The 15,691-nt window shown below is 32.5% G+C and overlaps 1 protein-coding gene across 1 annotated transcript in view; it reads right to left on the bottom strand.

Moving 5' to 3' along the window:
- The window catches only part of LOC105223778 (facilitated trehalose transporter Tret1-2 homolog), a 69,312-nt gene that overhangs the window by 47,603 nt on the left and 6,018 nt on the right, over positions 1 to 15,691 (bottom strand). The gene's annotated exons all lie outside the window — the stretch shown is intronic.

Below are 15,691 nucleotides of genomic sequence, written 5' to 3'. Positions count from 1 at the left end.
TTGCAACACCATGCAAGGCTGCAACTCCATGGTACTGGCAACCATTTCCGAGCCAATGCAGGCACAGTAGCAGTTGATTTTCAGCCGACAAAGCATGACTGCGCTGTGTATTGTGCTCTAATTTTTGTCCAACATTATTTAAAAGAAAATCCACCTGGATTCGATTTAAACGGAAGCACTCTTTAAAATTGAAATTTTGTAGTCCCGAAAAATTAATTCGGTCTCTATAATTTCTAGCTTTAACCGCGTCTTCACTATTGTCGAACAAAAACTCACGTCTTAACATTTTGAAAGCTTGACTAGTTATGATAATATGAATTTGCAAAGCGATCATTTACCTAGCAAATTTTTGACAAACTTATCAAATTTTGCTTTGCAAAAATAGAGTTTACAGTTTTTGTGGAACGGAACAGCATAATTATATGCAAAGTCTTTGCGAATTACACTTTTCAATATAAGCTTTGCACTTTGCAAAAGAGAACGTACGTGGAACAGAAATTGCAAAGAGAACATAAAAATTGCAAAGACTTTGCAAATTACACTTATCAATTTCAACTTATCACTTATCAAATTTCATAGTTCTGTGGAACAGAAAGCTTTGCAAATTGACGAAAAATTTGCAAAGTACAAAGTGAAAAGTTGATAAGTTCATTTGTGGAATAGGGCCCAGTATGTTGAGCTGAATCGATTTAGCCAAGTCCGTCTGTCTGTATATATTCGAACCAGCCCCTCAGTTTTTAAGATACGTTTTGAAATTATGAAAACGTCATTCTCTCTTCAAGAAGCTGCTCATTTGTCGGAACTGCCTATATCGGACTACTATAACATATAACTGCCATACAAACTGAACGATCGGAGTCAAGTTTTTGTATGGAAAACTTTTACATTTGACAATGTATCTTCCCAAAAGTTCGCACAGGTTATTTTCTAAGGCAACAATATAATCTTCGAAGAAATTGTTCAAATCGGCTCACTATAGCATATAGCTGCCATACAAACCGAACGATTGGAATCAAGGGCTTATATGGAAAACTTTCGCATTTGACGTGGTATCTTCACGAAGTTTGGCGTGGATTACTTCGAAAAAATTGTTCAGATGGGATTACTATAGCATATTGCTTCCATATAAACTGAACACATAGTTACTAAAAGCAATGCACCCGTAAAGGGTATATTAGCTTCGGTGCAGCCGAAGTTAACGTTTTTTCTTGTTTCTGATATTCGTTGTTTGGTGCATTATGAATCATAGAAATACTAACGAGCAACAAGCGTCTTCACCAGATTTGTCTGTTTTTTGTTCCACAAACTGAAATTGGCGCTCCGTAGAACCCGTCTTTAATCGATAAAACAACGCTGAAGGAGCTGAAGGCCATTCCAAAAAGTGCTTATGAAAAGATAAATCGTTGGCATGTGATAACATCTGGATGAAGATTACTTTGAAAGCAACAATATAAATATTGATTAATAATTAAATGAGTAATAAGGTTATTAGGGCAATACTTATAAGAACACTATGTGTTTGTTTTTTCAAAACTTACCACTTTACTTTAACAACTATTCGACAATTTTTATCATTTCATACTTTATTTTTAAGAACTAAGGCTTTTGAACGAGAAAACATTTTTATCAACTTTTTGTTTTTAAATATTCCAATGTAAGCTCATAAATCCATGCTAGATAAACGTACATAGTAGTCAAAGAATTAATACATAGATACGAATCGAAGCACTCATCGATTTATTGATAATTTCCACACGTCTATTAAAATGTCATAAATATTTATAGTATAAATACTTATATAAGTTTAAATATATATATACATATACAGACAAAAGTTATCACTTGATGGAAATTAGTAAGCGGTTGGAAACTTGTTCTACAAAATATACAAATATCTACCATATATAATACATATATACATATGTATGTATGTACATGTATATTGTTGTGAATTCACTTTAAATTTTACAGGTGTATCCACCGCCGTTTTGGTTTCGCCTTTCGGAGGCATATTTATTTTGTATTTTGGAATTCCCGTAATAAGTTTTACCGCGAACTGCCAGATACTTACGGCTGTCAGCGGTGCAATGTCCAAGAACGCATAATTTGATTGAGTTCATCGCTGAGGTTTTCTATGGAAACTCGTACAAGCTGCGTAGTAAATTTGGATTGCATTTTTTCTAAAATGTAAACTGCTATACATATGTATGTAATCGATATTTTTATGCCTTAAAGAAACTGGTTGACAGATCGCGCAAATTTTTGGTAATTAAAGACAGTCCTATCAACTTAGCAAAATACAATTTTTAAAATATCATTTACCCATGGAATTTAATTACAATTTTAAGGTGCTATTTTGTTCCAATGTATGTAGTACTCGATCTTATAAAAACTAAAATAAATGTTCAATTCAAATCTGACTATTTCAGTTTCTAAATCATAGCAATAAAGATTTTACAAATAAAGTAAGGAGAATGAAATTAATTTATTTGGCATGATTAACACGCTAATGGCCAAAAAGTAGAAACGATTTGATTTGCAAGTTTGTCCACTTAGTATTAATTATTGATTGATGTGTTATGTCAACAAAGTAATTGCTCTAACTGAAGTGCTGAACACAAAACGACGACAGACGACAAACGACATCTGTCAAATATTACACACGTTCTTACGGACACTTATTTTGACGACGACACGAATACACGACTGTAGGCCGATAGTTGTCATTCTCGCTAACTCCTATTTGCCAAATACAGTAGAACGACAGTAGAATGGAAGAACAGAGATGCCACTAATGCCACTAATATGTAATGATGCCACTAATATGTAAAATGTAAAATTATTCACAGCTCTTACAAACTTGACGTTATTTTACAAATAAAAGCATGAAATAGCTCTATTATATCATTTGTAATAACAATTGATAATTTAAAACAAAAATATATACCTATTTACTTATTTTTTGCATAAAAAATTTAACTTTGAACAAAATATTAAAATTTCATTGAAGTGCAACGTTGTGTACATGCAAAATGGACAGCTGTGTTGTTTTGTTTTCATTTCACTTTCGTACTCTCGTTTGTCGTTTGTCGTTTGTCGTCTGTCGTCGTTTTGTGTTCAGCACATGAACCTACTTACTTCTAATATGACGGTATTCCATAAATTTTTCGACTGAATATTAAACAATGCTAGAAAGAATTGAGTCCTCTTTTATATTCCAAGTAACATGAACACTTCTGACCAGGTTATAAACCTTCGTATTTTACTTTATTTTTCGTAACAAATTTTTAACATTTTCTTCGTTAATTGCATAAGTATGTAAGGCCTTAAATGATTATCTATATATATCTATGTATATACCTATATTATTTGTTTTGGTAGAGATACAACTATACTAGTATAAGTTCAAATGTAGTTTGAATTTTATCTTGCTATAAAAATTTGCATTACTTTGCTCTGAGCACCCTTTCGTTCATAGGAACAATGATAATTCTTCTGCAAGTATTTAAAAACAATCATCACGTACATCTTTTATTATTTCCACGTTACTGCCGACAATACGGAAGTCTTTAAAAGCAAAAGTAATAAATCTAGGCAAATACAAGTGAGCAATTTATTTATTTTCATATGTATATAACAAGTAAGGACGGGCTAAGTTCGGGTACGGAACATTTTATACTCTCGAAACTGGAAAACACTTTTGACAAAACTTTGAAATTGAACTTAAAAGTATCGCCCCGATTTCATCCATTATTTCTGAATTTTTTTAAGATCTAGATCGACCTATAGTTTCGAATAGTGTTAACCCGATTTTACCCTTTTTTGGCATAAACTGTAATCCGATTTCGACAATTTTTGGGCATAAGACAAAATACCTTGAGGACACTATTTTTGCAAAGTTTTACTATAATAATTGCATTGGTGTTTGATTTGTTTACTGCAAAGTAAAAGAAGAAGTGTCCGATTTCACCCATTTTTACAGTTTTTACAGTTTTTAATAGGAGTGGCTTAGTAACCTCAAATTTAACTATTTATAAAACTAACTCTTTTACACAGCTGCAAGCTCCTGTACAATCCTATTAATTTATTGTTTAGTTATGACTCTGACCATTAATGGCGTATTGTGAGTGAACAGACAGCCAATTTCAACTCGTTTCGCCATCCTAATCATTTATATAGATATACGAGTATGTTTATAATCTTATATCTATATCAATTAGTTTTAGGTGATACAAAGACCTGCTAGAAAAACAAAACTATTATACTCTGAGCGGCATGTTGCGAGAATGAAAAAATAATGCGGTGCTAGAGTAAACTGTAACAATTTGCAAGTGCTCACGTGTGTACTTGCATGTGTGTGAAACGGAAGCACTGCGCACGGAACTAAATGCGTATAACGGGCAGGCGCCCACGCGCTGTCAACGACAAATGTAAGTACATACATACATACATATGTAGAATTTCTTTCATAACGTTTTACAACTTGGCAGATATAAGGCCGAACTTCATCGTAATTTATATAAAGTTTTCGCAGTATCTCAATTGAAGGCTTCCAAAGGTGAAAGCTGTCTAGCGATTGCGACTCTAAGTTAAGAGAAGATTTTCCATGTATTTATGGTTAATTGCCTTTTATTTACAGCTGTGCAAAAAAAAAATAGATTACGAACCAACTAGAAATCAAATAATTGTCGCGCACTTTATCCACTTAGCTGCGTATGAGCTATGTATGTATGTATGTACATATGTTTGTATGTATGCATGTGTGTAGATCAGCTAAATAGTCAATTGCATACGCAGCATTTAAAGCTTTGCACTTCTGGTTTTGACATCTAAACACCGCTAACTGCCATTTCACGTGACTTTCATGTTGTTTTTGCCAACTGACGCAGGTGTTTTGTTGCTGTGATTGATGGAATGCACGCCATGCCACTTATGTAAATGGCTCACCGCTGCACACCTTACAACTGGTGCAATTGATTTTGTGAAGCATTGAACATTGTACATATAACTATACAGTTACAGTTACTTAACTGTAAGCACATGATGCACGCACTCAGTTAATGCGTCAGAGTAATAACTATCGTTGGGAACTACATAAATACATACATACATGTGTCCACATACACATCATTTTCATATATCGGAAATTGCATACTGTTCTCATACCTGAAGAGATTGATACCAATATCTATTTTGAATTTCAAACAGTTTTACGATTAACGTAATTGGTGTATCGCAACTATGTAAAATAATGACATTTAATTTTTATATAAAATATGCTTTCAGGAATCCGCATAGAATAATTTATAATTACATATATAAATACGTCTAGTTACATATAATCGGATAGTGTATAACTAAAGCACATATAAAATCTCGTTTAAATCAAATATTTTATACATATTGTAATTTGCTAATCCAAGTTGATAGCTAATGACCAAAGGATTCAATAATTACTTACTTTTAATATCCCCTATTCCCTCTATATCTACATTATATATGTACATATGTATATGTATGTTTCTATATTTTACAGAAAAATAGTTATTCAAAAGACTTTTCGTACTGACATTGTACTCCAGAGTTTAGACAAAAAAAAATAATAAATAAATAAACAAATAAGGAAGAGCTAAGTTCAGGTATAAGGTATAACCGAACATTTCATACTCTTGCAACTTGCAAGGATTAAAGCTGAGAAAGTACCTTCAGGTACATGAGGCCTGTTAGTTATTGATCCAGGGCAAGCTTTCACCCTATGTGATATATATATATGTATGTATATATTATTCTAAGCATAAATATGCACCGTTATAAGAGAAACACGCTCTCTCAATTTTATTAAGATTGTGAGTTATCTTGTCCGATATATGCGGTATAAAGACACCCGAAAGTTCGAAAAACTTTATATTAGGTATATGAGGGCCAAAGAAAGTATTAACCCAATCAAACATATGTATATACTACTTGCTATTGCGATATTCTGTGCGAAATTAAAGTTCTATATCTTAATTTAGTTGTAAGTTATGGATTTTTATAGGGCTTCGGTTAATGGCGTTTTGTGGGCGGTGTAGTGGTCCGTTTATCCCCTTCTACGAACTCATATATTTTTCTAACAAGGAACCAAATTTCATCAAAAAAAAATTAGCAAGATATTGCAAGAGTATAAAAAAGGAGCTAAATTTATGTTAAGAAATTTTGTTGACAAGTTTCAACTAAAAACGGAAATGAAAATATCAACACTCTTATTAACACAATTCATTGTCTCATTATCAGGTTCATACTAGACATTTTCAGGAGACTTTTATCTACTATTTCAATTATTTTTTGAAATTTTCCTTTATCAAAAATGTGTCAAACAACCAAAGCAGTGGAATTTTGTCTGCGGATTGGTTTTTCCAAAGAAGTTGAATGATGAGAAAAGTTATCAATAATATGGATATACATACATACTATGGATATATACATAGACATATACTATGTACATATATACATATATGCATATGCTTGTGGGCATGTGGTTATTAAAACGATAAAATATGTGTAAAGGCTTTTAAAAATTGATTACAGTATTTGTTTTAGTTCAGAAAAAATTAAATAAAGCCAATCAATAACTCTTGAGCAGGTGACTACAGACTTTAGACCGCCAGTACCTCTACACTGCCGAATATTTGTTTATTGAGGAATTATGTAAGCATATTCAATAATGATTTATATAAGTATATTTATATGTATATGTATTTTATTCAGGGATATAACTGTCAAAAATGAACTCATGTTTTGATATTTATGTTCGGCATAATTTTGACAAATTGCCATGTGGAAAAGATTCTTACCAGAACAATGTTTACAAATTGTGAAACTCACGGGGTGTAAAGATAATTCACATTTAGATTTGTATCCTCAAATTATCTGCAATGATACGGAGCAAACTACAAGTATGCCATGTGATTTGACAATGTTGGACTACTTTTTATGGAGAACCTAAAGTCAACTATGATAAAACAGTTGAATAATACGACGAGACCGGTTATGCTTAGAAAAGTAGTTCCTAATTGGATCGACAGTGTGATTTCATGTCATAAAATATGTATATCAAAAACACCGTTAATATGTTATTAAATACAAAATATTTTCACCATCATTTTAATTTTATGGTTTTAATCAAATCTTCAATTAATATACTATATTGTTCACTAATTAAGTGATAATACTAACTTTCTAAGCTTTGTGGTTCAATAGTTAATTTTTTATGAAAATAATGAGTATAAATCTTTATCTAAAATTAATCTAGAAGTATTTGCAATTTGTTACTATTACAATAATAATTAAATTACTATTTTCAGCCGATACAAATCATGAAAACAAATCGTACGTATATAATAGGTGGCATGAGAGCAGTAACCATCACGTAATTATAAAACTCAGCTCATAATCATCAGTTTTCCCTATAATTTTGGTGTTGTTTTTCATAGCAATAATTGCTGGACTTCTCATAAAATGAACGTTGATCGTGACAACCGGAAAATATTTATATCGAATTGTCTTTAATCGCTTTATTTATATAACAATTTCGCGAATGTGGGTGTTTTTTGCGAAATGAGCAACGAACCGTAAATTGTTGATTAAGTAGGTAATTTAATAAAAATTTGTTTGAAAGGTTTGAAAAGCAACGGTTTTAATGAAACCTTCTGATTTTAGGTTTTTTGTTTGTTGTCTCTGAAAAAATAATTAATTTGCTTCTATGAATCTGGGTTCTTAAAAGAACACGTATTTTAACACTTGGATATTCTCATACACTTTGACTGAATATTGGATCACTTGGATCATGGAGTCGACAAACCAAACTCTGACGGCTCCTTCTCTGCCCTTATACCGACGAGGGATTTTTGGGTGGGAAAGCACCGTTGCAGAAGAGGGGCAGGCAGCTTCTTATGTACTTTAGAATTTGTTTTAATTACATATCAGCTGTATCCAAATTTTTGTTCTTGACTGTATGTATTTAATAAAACATTTTCAGAGGCAGAGACCCATTTAAAATAAAACTTTATCAACATACTCGTGTTCCTAAAAAAAAAACAAAAAGTCTATAAATTCGCTTCTATATCAACCGCACTGAGTTAGAGTCAAGAAAATAAAAAAATTTTTATTTAAACTCAAGTCAATCTTCGGAAGTTTTTAAACTGTTATGTAAACATTTGTACATACGTATATATATAAATGTGTGGGAAGGTCCATTCAAGTGGCATATGTACATATGTATGTATGTATATGTGCTAAAGAACATAATTTCATTTATTTTTCTAAATTTTCCGACAACATATGTATACACATACATACATGCAAACACACACATAAATACTAAATTAGAATTTTGTTGTAGATTAGCTGTTTACGTACTGGCTTGCTGGTATTTATGGAACAAAATAAAACAAGCGGAAAAATTCCGAAACAAAGAAGTGGAAAAAAAGAAAGCGGAAAACGCGTGTGAATGTCACAGCATTATTTACCTCTTTGTGGTGCGTAGACGTAAATAAATTTCGATTTCTTGGCAGTGAATACAGAAATGTTTTCGAAATACGAGTATATGAACCGATGCAGATAAAGGATTTTCCCACAAAAACAGAAAGATTTAAATTGTCTTTTTTGAAAGTATGAAGGAGGTAAAAAAAACAGAAAAAAATAAACAGAAACAAAACAAAATAAATGCAATCCATAATTATCCCAAACATATTTTTGAGTGTGAATTTTCGGGTAAATATTTCAAAAAACACTGACATTTCTATTTTTACAGGCGCTTGTGCTACCTTAGCATTGAAAGAAGTGATCGTGACTTGGCTTTGCACTCAGCGCGCTCCGTATACGAACGCTTTCCAATAGGACTACTCTAATTTAGTGTCTTTCCATGACGCTGGTGGAGTATATGTGCTTATATACTAGATGTATGTATGTCTGATATTTGATTTGTTTTTTTGGTTTATTTTTTATGCCAAATACACAAACCAAAAAATATTCCTACACGCATGCTGTCATACATATGTACATACATACATATGTATCTATTTTATCATATTTTTGTATATAGATTCATATGTAGTTATGTATATATGTATGTCCATGAAACAAGAAAATACCGTGTAATATATGCGAGCAGTCATTTATTTATTTATTTTTCGGCTAACTGCAGCGTGTGGCCTGCATTAAACGTGTCGAATGCCGGCAAAGGCAGGTATACGGTGTCAAAGCGATTGACGTTGCCACTTACAGGTGCATTGACCTGCAAGCCAACAAACAAAAATTTCTGAATTTTAAATTAGTAAAACACACAACTTTTTGTTGTTTAACGCATTCGGGTTTTTTGATTTTGAAATCATTTTGGGCATTAGCCTTTTTGTACTGCGTGGTGCGCACTTTGATGATCGAATTTAATTAATTAAAATAAAAAAATAAATAAAGCTTATTTTTTTAAATTTAAATTCTCTTTAAATTTATTATTATTGAAAAATTATTTTTTTAATGTGTAAAGCGTTCAATATATTTATTTTATACTACACATTTTTTTGAAACCTACTTTTCCTCCCAATCAATTGGTGGGATTACTTTGGGACAAATATCCAAGTAGTTGAGAAACCACTGGATCTAAAATATTGATTTCATTCCCTGATATATTTTAACATAGCTGATATTCGGGGTGCCTTTCAAAAAAGCGCAAGCTTCAAATATAGGGATATACAATTTTTTCGCATTAAATAGGGATAATTAGGAGGTCTTAAATGTATATTTCCTTTATAACAGCTTTTTAAGAAACATTTATATTTCTTGCTAGAGAAATTAGATTTGATATCTCTGAAACCAATTCAAGGTCAATAAAAATGTGGCTTTGATGTTACAAAATTAGAATATTTCCTATATATTTTTTCACAACAGATTTAGTTAGTATTATGCCGCTGAACCCATTATTAACAATCAATTTGTAAATCTGAGCCAATTGCGCAGAAAAAATCGAACAAGCAACTTTTGTTAATCGAATAGACTGACTTAAGTTAAAAGATACAAAGGTTACATCACTTTAACGATATTTCCATTGATAAGTGGCCGGACATTAAACATAACTCTGCAGAGTGGAGCATCGAATGCGGCTATTTCATATCTATTATGTGTTCAACTGTGGACAAAGTACTAATCCAAGGGTGGATAAGTTGTGGTTATCGTAACTATACATACGAATACACTTATGAGTCAACATTCGAAATACGGCTTTACATACCGACAATACAAGTATATTTACAGTATTATCAGCAGTACAAGTTTTGATGAGTAATGACAAAATAAAGTTATATGGTACATACATTGTATGTGTGGCGATATCACCAGCTATTAATTAAATGTCGGTATAACAACTGCATCCTTGTCGTAGAGTACTCACTTTTTCTAAATACTGGCAAAGTTTCATAAAAAAGTCAAAGTCCTGCTCCAGTTATTGGCCTCAAAGTGGCGCTATCTCTGTTATTTTTGTTTACAATGTAAAGAAGTAAATTTTGTGTCTTCATAAAAAGTTATTGCTGTTAGAAAAATACACCGTTGTTATCTCAATGTTATCAATGTTATTTATGGTAAATTTATCCACGCATATTGCAGAGTGAATTTTATTGTAATCGTGGCCTATATAGAAAGGCTATAAGAGGCAGTAATGCCAGAAACCATCGCGAAAATGTTCTGGTAGTTCTATCTAGCTACGTTGTTAGATATAAACAACCTACAAGAGGGGTTACTCAATAAGGAAAACACTATTATGAAGTTCTTTACCTTGATTCTGATCAGTTAGTATGACAGATGTTTGATATAGTAGTCGGATCTAAAAATATGTTCGAAAATTTTAGAATTGTCAAATCTGTACCAAATTTAGTGAAATTTTTTTGTTGTTTTCCCATACAAGTACTTGATTTTGATCGAACAGTTTGTATGGCAGCTCTACTCTATAAGTACTGGTTTCGACAAATGAACTCTTTCTTGGAGTGAAAGGAACGTGTTTAACATTTCAAATCGATGCCTCTTTAACTGAGGGATCAGTTCGTATATACATACATATGTATGTACATATATATAGAAAAACGGGCATGAATAAATCGACTCAACATTACATACTCTATAGGATCTCCGACGTTTCCTTCTGGTTGTTATAAACTATAAAGATTACAACGATCTTAATATAATCCGTTCAGGATCTAAAAATAGTTCATCAGGCGTACAAATATAAAACCGCCGTATTTATCATGACTTGAGGCTTTATTGTAAAAAAATCGTTACATACTCATTCTTCAAAATATTTTCCATCGCTAGCCACAACTTTCCCACATATCGTCGAAAAAATTGTTAGTCTTTTGACGCGATCCGTGAAACGATCCAATTTTTGGCTTCTTCGTAAAAACGGAAGTGCTGTTCGGCCTGGTCATGCGTCATCGATCCGAATAGGTAGAAATCAGAGGGATATCAGGAAAATACGGCGGGTTGAGTAGGATGTCCCATTTAAAGGTTTCCAGGCATGTTTTCATAGACATTATGCCGAGACGGGCAAACTTTTCACCGGCTCGGGACGTTTCTTGTCTCACACGTTATATTCGCCATATTTGAACTTATAAAACCATTCCCAACATTCCCATAAGTTTTTACAATTATTTGAGGCGCCTGAGCTGGATTTTTCTTGCCCTCGAATTTCGCGAGATTTGTTAGAGTAGTTGACTGATGTCTTGGTTCTGATCGTACTTATCTACTGGTTTGCAATTCTGGCGCGCCAATAGGAAAACGACGGTTTTCTTTTTGTACGCTTGAATATCATTGTTAAGCTAAATCTCCGGAAGCATAAAATAAATTTATAAAATACATGCTTCCTGCGCATTCAAAAAATGTTTTTATCTTCAAATCGGCTTAATCAATTCTAAAGAAGCCACAAATCAGTACTTCAGTGAAATATGCGTGTGCTTATCCACAGCAACTCGAACAAAAGAATGCTCTCCAGAACGCTACCCAGCTGCAATTGCACTAATACACAATTACATACGTATATGTATATATACTTAGTATTTATATTTACGCCAGTATGTATGTAGACCTTTGATTTGTGCAAAGTATAAACGCTTGTCAACAAAGCACGCACGAAGCAATTAACACATTCAATTGCCTGTATTAAAGTATGTTGGTATGTGCGTACGGTTGTATGTGTGCGCATTCGTTATCACTTTTATTTTATGTGCCCACTCAATGCATTTAGTATGTGGTCGCACAAATACAAGGCTATTGACATAAAATTATTTAATCGGTGGGACTATTGTTATCGGCGGCTTCAAAATATGAATAAACACACACATACACACACTTACATAAGTTAAGTTATAAATTTATGTACAGTTACATTTAATAAAGACTTGCAACAATAAGCACGTAGTAGATGCAACTCAATCGTGGCGGCGCTTATCAGAGTGCCCGGAAGGCTGGAAAATGCTGTTTACGTCTCATATAAGTATAATACATATGTATGTGTGTATATTTGCATACATACATATGTAAGCTGCATAAATGCTTTGTAAGCTAGAAAATCCGATTGATATTTGTCGATAATTGAAATACACAGACACATACGTACATATGTAGGTTCATTTTACCTCATAAATTGGAAAATAGTTTCTTTTTAGTCTCACCCTAATAGGTATGTATGAAATCAAGGCAATTTATGATCTCCTGACTAGTGCGAACACCAAAAAAACACGATTAAAATGTCACCGGTACAACAATATGAATACACATGTGCACTATATATGAATATATGTATACATACTTATATACAAACAGAAAATATGGATGAGTTATAAATTCCACATACCACACACGGCAGGTTCTTGATTACAACGGCGGGTATCTACAAAAAACATAGTAAAACCAACTACAAGTATACATGCATATATAACTATATATACTATTTGTATGTATGTATATGCATTTAAGTGGGTGAAAGGTAGTTGAAGCAACAATCATCATTGTCACTTAACAGCTACAATGTGCATGTACTTCAGCGATTCAGCGGCATTTAATCTATGCCGTGTTATTTTTGTTGTTTATCGTGGGGAAATTTTTGTTTGTACCTACACACATCCATATGTACATATGTATTTATAAATAAGTAAAAACGAACATGTTTTTTTATATCTTTATAATGTTAACGTTCATGTCAAATGCGTATTAAAGTTAGTAAATAACAGCAGTCGTTTAAGTTCTAATTGCCAATAGTTATTAATTGCGATTTTATTCATTAATAGTGAAAATACTCGTATTAGAAAATATTAAGCATTGCAAACCGGTACAATAATACTGATGAAATTACTTGGAAAGTGTAAATATTGCTGCGTGTACGGCAAGGGGAAACACCTTCTCCTTTTGCTGTAAATGATTTCCGAAGAAAAGTGGGTGTGCAAGTATTTACATATGTACTTGTATGTGTAATTTAAATAGACAATTTGTGAAATATTTACCTGTTTGATAAAAAATCATCATTTCTTATGTGGTTTTATTGTTTTTTATACATTTACATAAAATAGATAGAAAATGTTTATAGGAAATAATGTGCATGTTACATGTATTTTAAGCAATATAATGACACGAGCTTATATGGATGGCCTCAAACGAGATAGCTAGATCTTCAATGAAGATCGAATCAAAATTTGTCACAAAAAGTGACTCAAACACCTAAAAATGTCAAAATCGGTCAATACTTTTTTAGCATCTATGCATACTTGTATAATGATCACTATGCTTCGCCTTAAACTTTATATCGAATAAGTATATCAATCAATATGCAATATACTATATATGTTTGTACATATGCAAATGATTTGAAGTGATTATGTTATATCATAATCAGGAAATCACATAGGGATTTTTCTGGTTTGGTTTTGCGGGCACTTGAAAATATTTATACTCCTTCTTACAAATTGTGATGAATTTTCCACGCAGAGGTCTTTGCTATAAATCGGTGCGTTGAGATATCTCCGACAGATACCTCCAACGGAACTATCGCGACGGTCAAGCGGCACTAAAAGCGATCTCTGCATAAGAGATCAAATCGCTATTGCTGCAGGAGTGTATAGAACGACTGAACAGTCTATCAGATCGTAAACAAGTGCAACTTAACTGGGTGCCCGGTATAGCCGGGAATGAAGTGGCTGATGAGCTCAGCAGCATCCACCAACCTGATAGGAATCGAACATTTCCCCCATACCATAAAAAAGCTGCTCCGTAAGGATGAAGGAGTGGATAGGGAGGGATTTGACAGCAACTCCAAGGCATGCATAATTCCAAGTTGCTAATGGGTGGTTATAACCTTAAACGGTTTAAATATGTAATCAACCTTCCAAGGTACAAACTCAGGCTACTGGTCGCCTTCTACACTGGCCATTGTAAGCTTAAGAAGCATTTATATAACATGGGCCTAGCTTCTTGTGCGACAGGGACCTTAAACTCCAGAACACCTGCTAATTTACTCCGCAGCAGTCTATAGGCGCAAGGTAAAGGGACTTGAATCCATGTTTCCAAATCGCCTCAATAGCACCTAGCAGTATATTAAAACTTATCAATTTTCCTTGACTTAGGAGAGGGCACAATAGACCTTAGGTCGAGGTAATCTAATCTAATCTACAAATTGTGAGAGTATATAATATTAAAACATAGCTGTTTCTTAATTGTTATGTCCTGAACAGGTCTATTATCGAAAAAACTTGTATGGAAAACTGTTTTATTTGACAAGACAACTTCAAGAATCATAACAAAATCATAATATTTTTTTTATTTAGAAACCATCAATGATAAGTAATCTCATAATTCTCTCAGAATTTTTAAATGTCGACTATCAGAAGATAATCTCATGACATGTGAATTGCCTATGTTTATACAAAATTTCTTTTTTTATGTCTTTCGCGAAATTATATTGTTGCAGCTCCTAGCTTTAAATTTCCGTCCGATATTACTCTTTACTCGTATTCATATCTTTGGAGTATGCGTTTTTTGTGGCAATTGCAATAATAATTTTTGGATATACATTCCATTTCCGACTTGAAAGTATATTTATTTTTACATTTGATTTATTTTAAGGACACTTGTATGACCTTTATAAGATTTATTAAAACTTTTATTGGTTTATTCAGTTCTCTTTGAGGAGAAGATTAATCGGTATTATTTTGCTCTTTACTGCATGAATCATCCATTCTGTAATATATGTAGTGCTTAAATATACTATTTATCGCGGTGACTTGCAATACACAAATAATTTGCATTTCACTGTCAGGATTGTGTGGAAAAAGAAAATATTTTAATACCAATAAAAATATTTACTTACATACATATATAATATTATCTGTCTAAAACATAAAATGGAGTTAACTACACCATATGATGCCGAGGCAACGTTTGGCCATATCGCAAACTGTTTATCTTTTACATCCCACTCGTATATATTTACACATAAATTTCCCGGTTTCATTGCGAAGCAATCCCGACACCATATATATTTTGATTACTTTCTTCTACCATAATATTTAATGATTTTATGTAGTTGCTTTTTATAAATGGTCATAAAAATGGAAAAACAAATATTTTACAATTCCGTCTGGAATAAGAGAGGCCAAAGACTCCTCAAACCACACATGTG

This window comes from Bactrocera dorsalis, chromosome 5, assembly GCF_023373825.1.
Source record: "Bactrocera dorsalis isolate Fly_Bdor chromosome 5, ASM2337382v1, whole genome shotgun sequence".
Lineage (NCBI taxonomy): Eukaryota > Metazoa > Arthropoda > Insecta > Diptera > Tephritidae > Bactrocera > Bactrocera dorsalis.
This window is presented reverse-complemented; position numbering and strand designations above follow the sequence as displayed.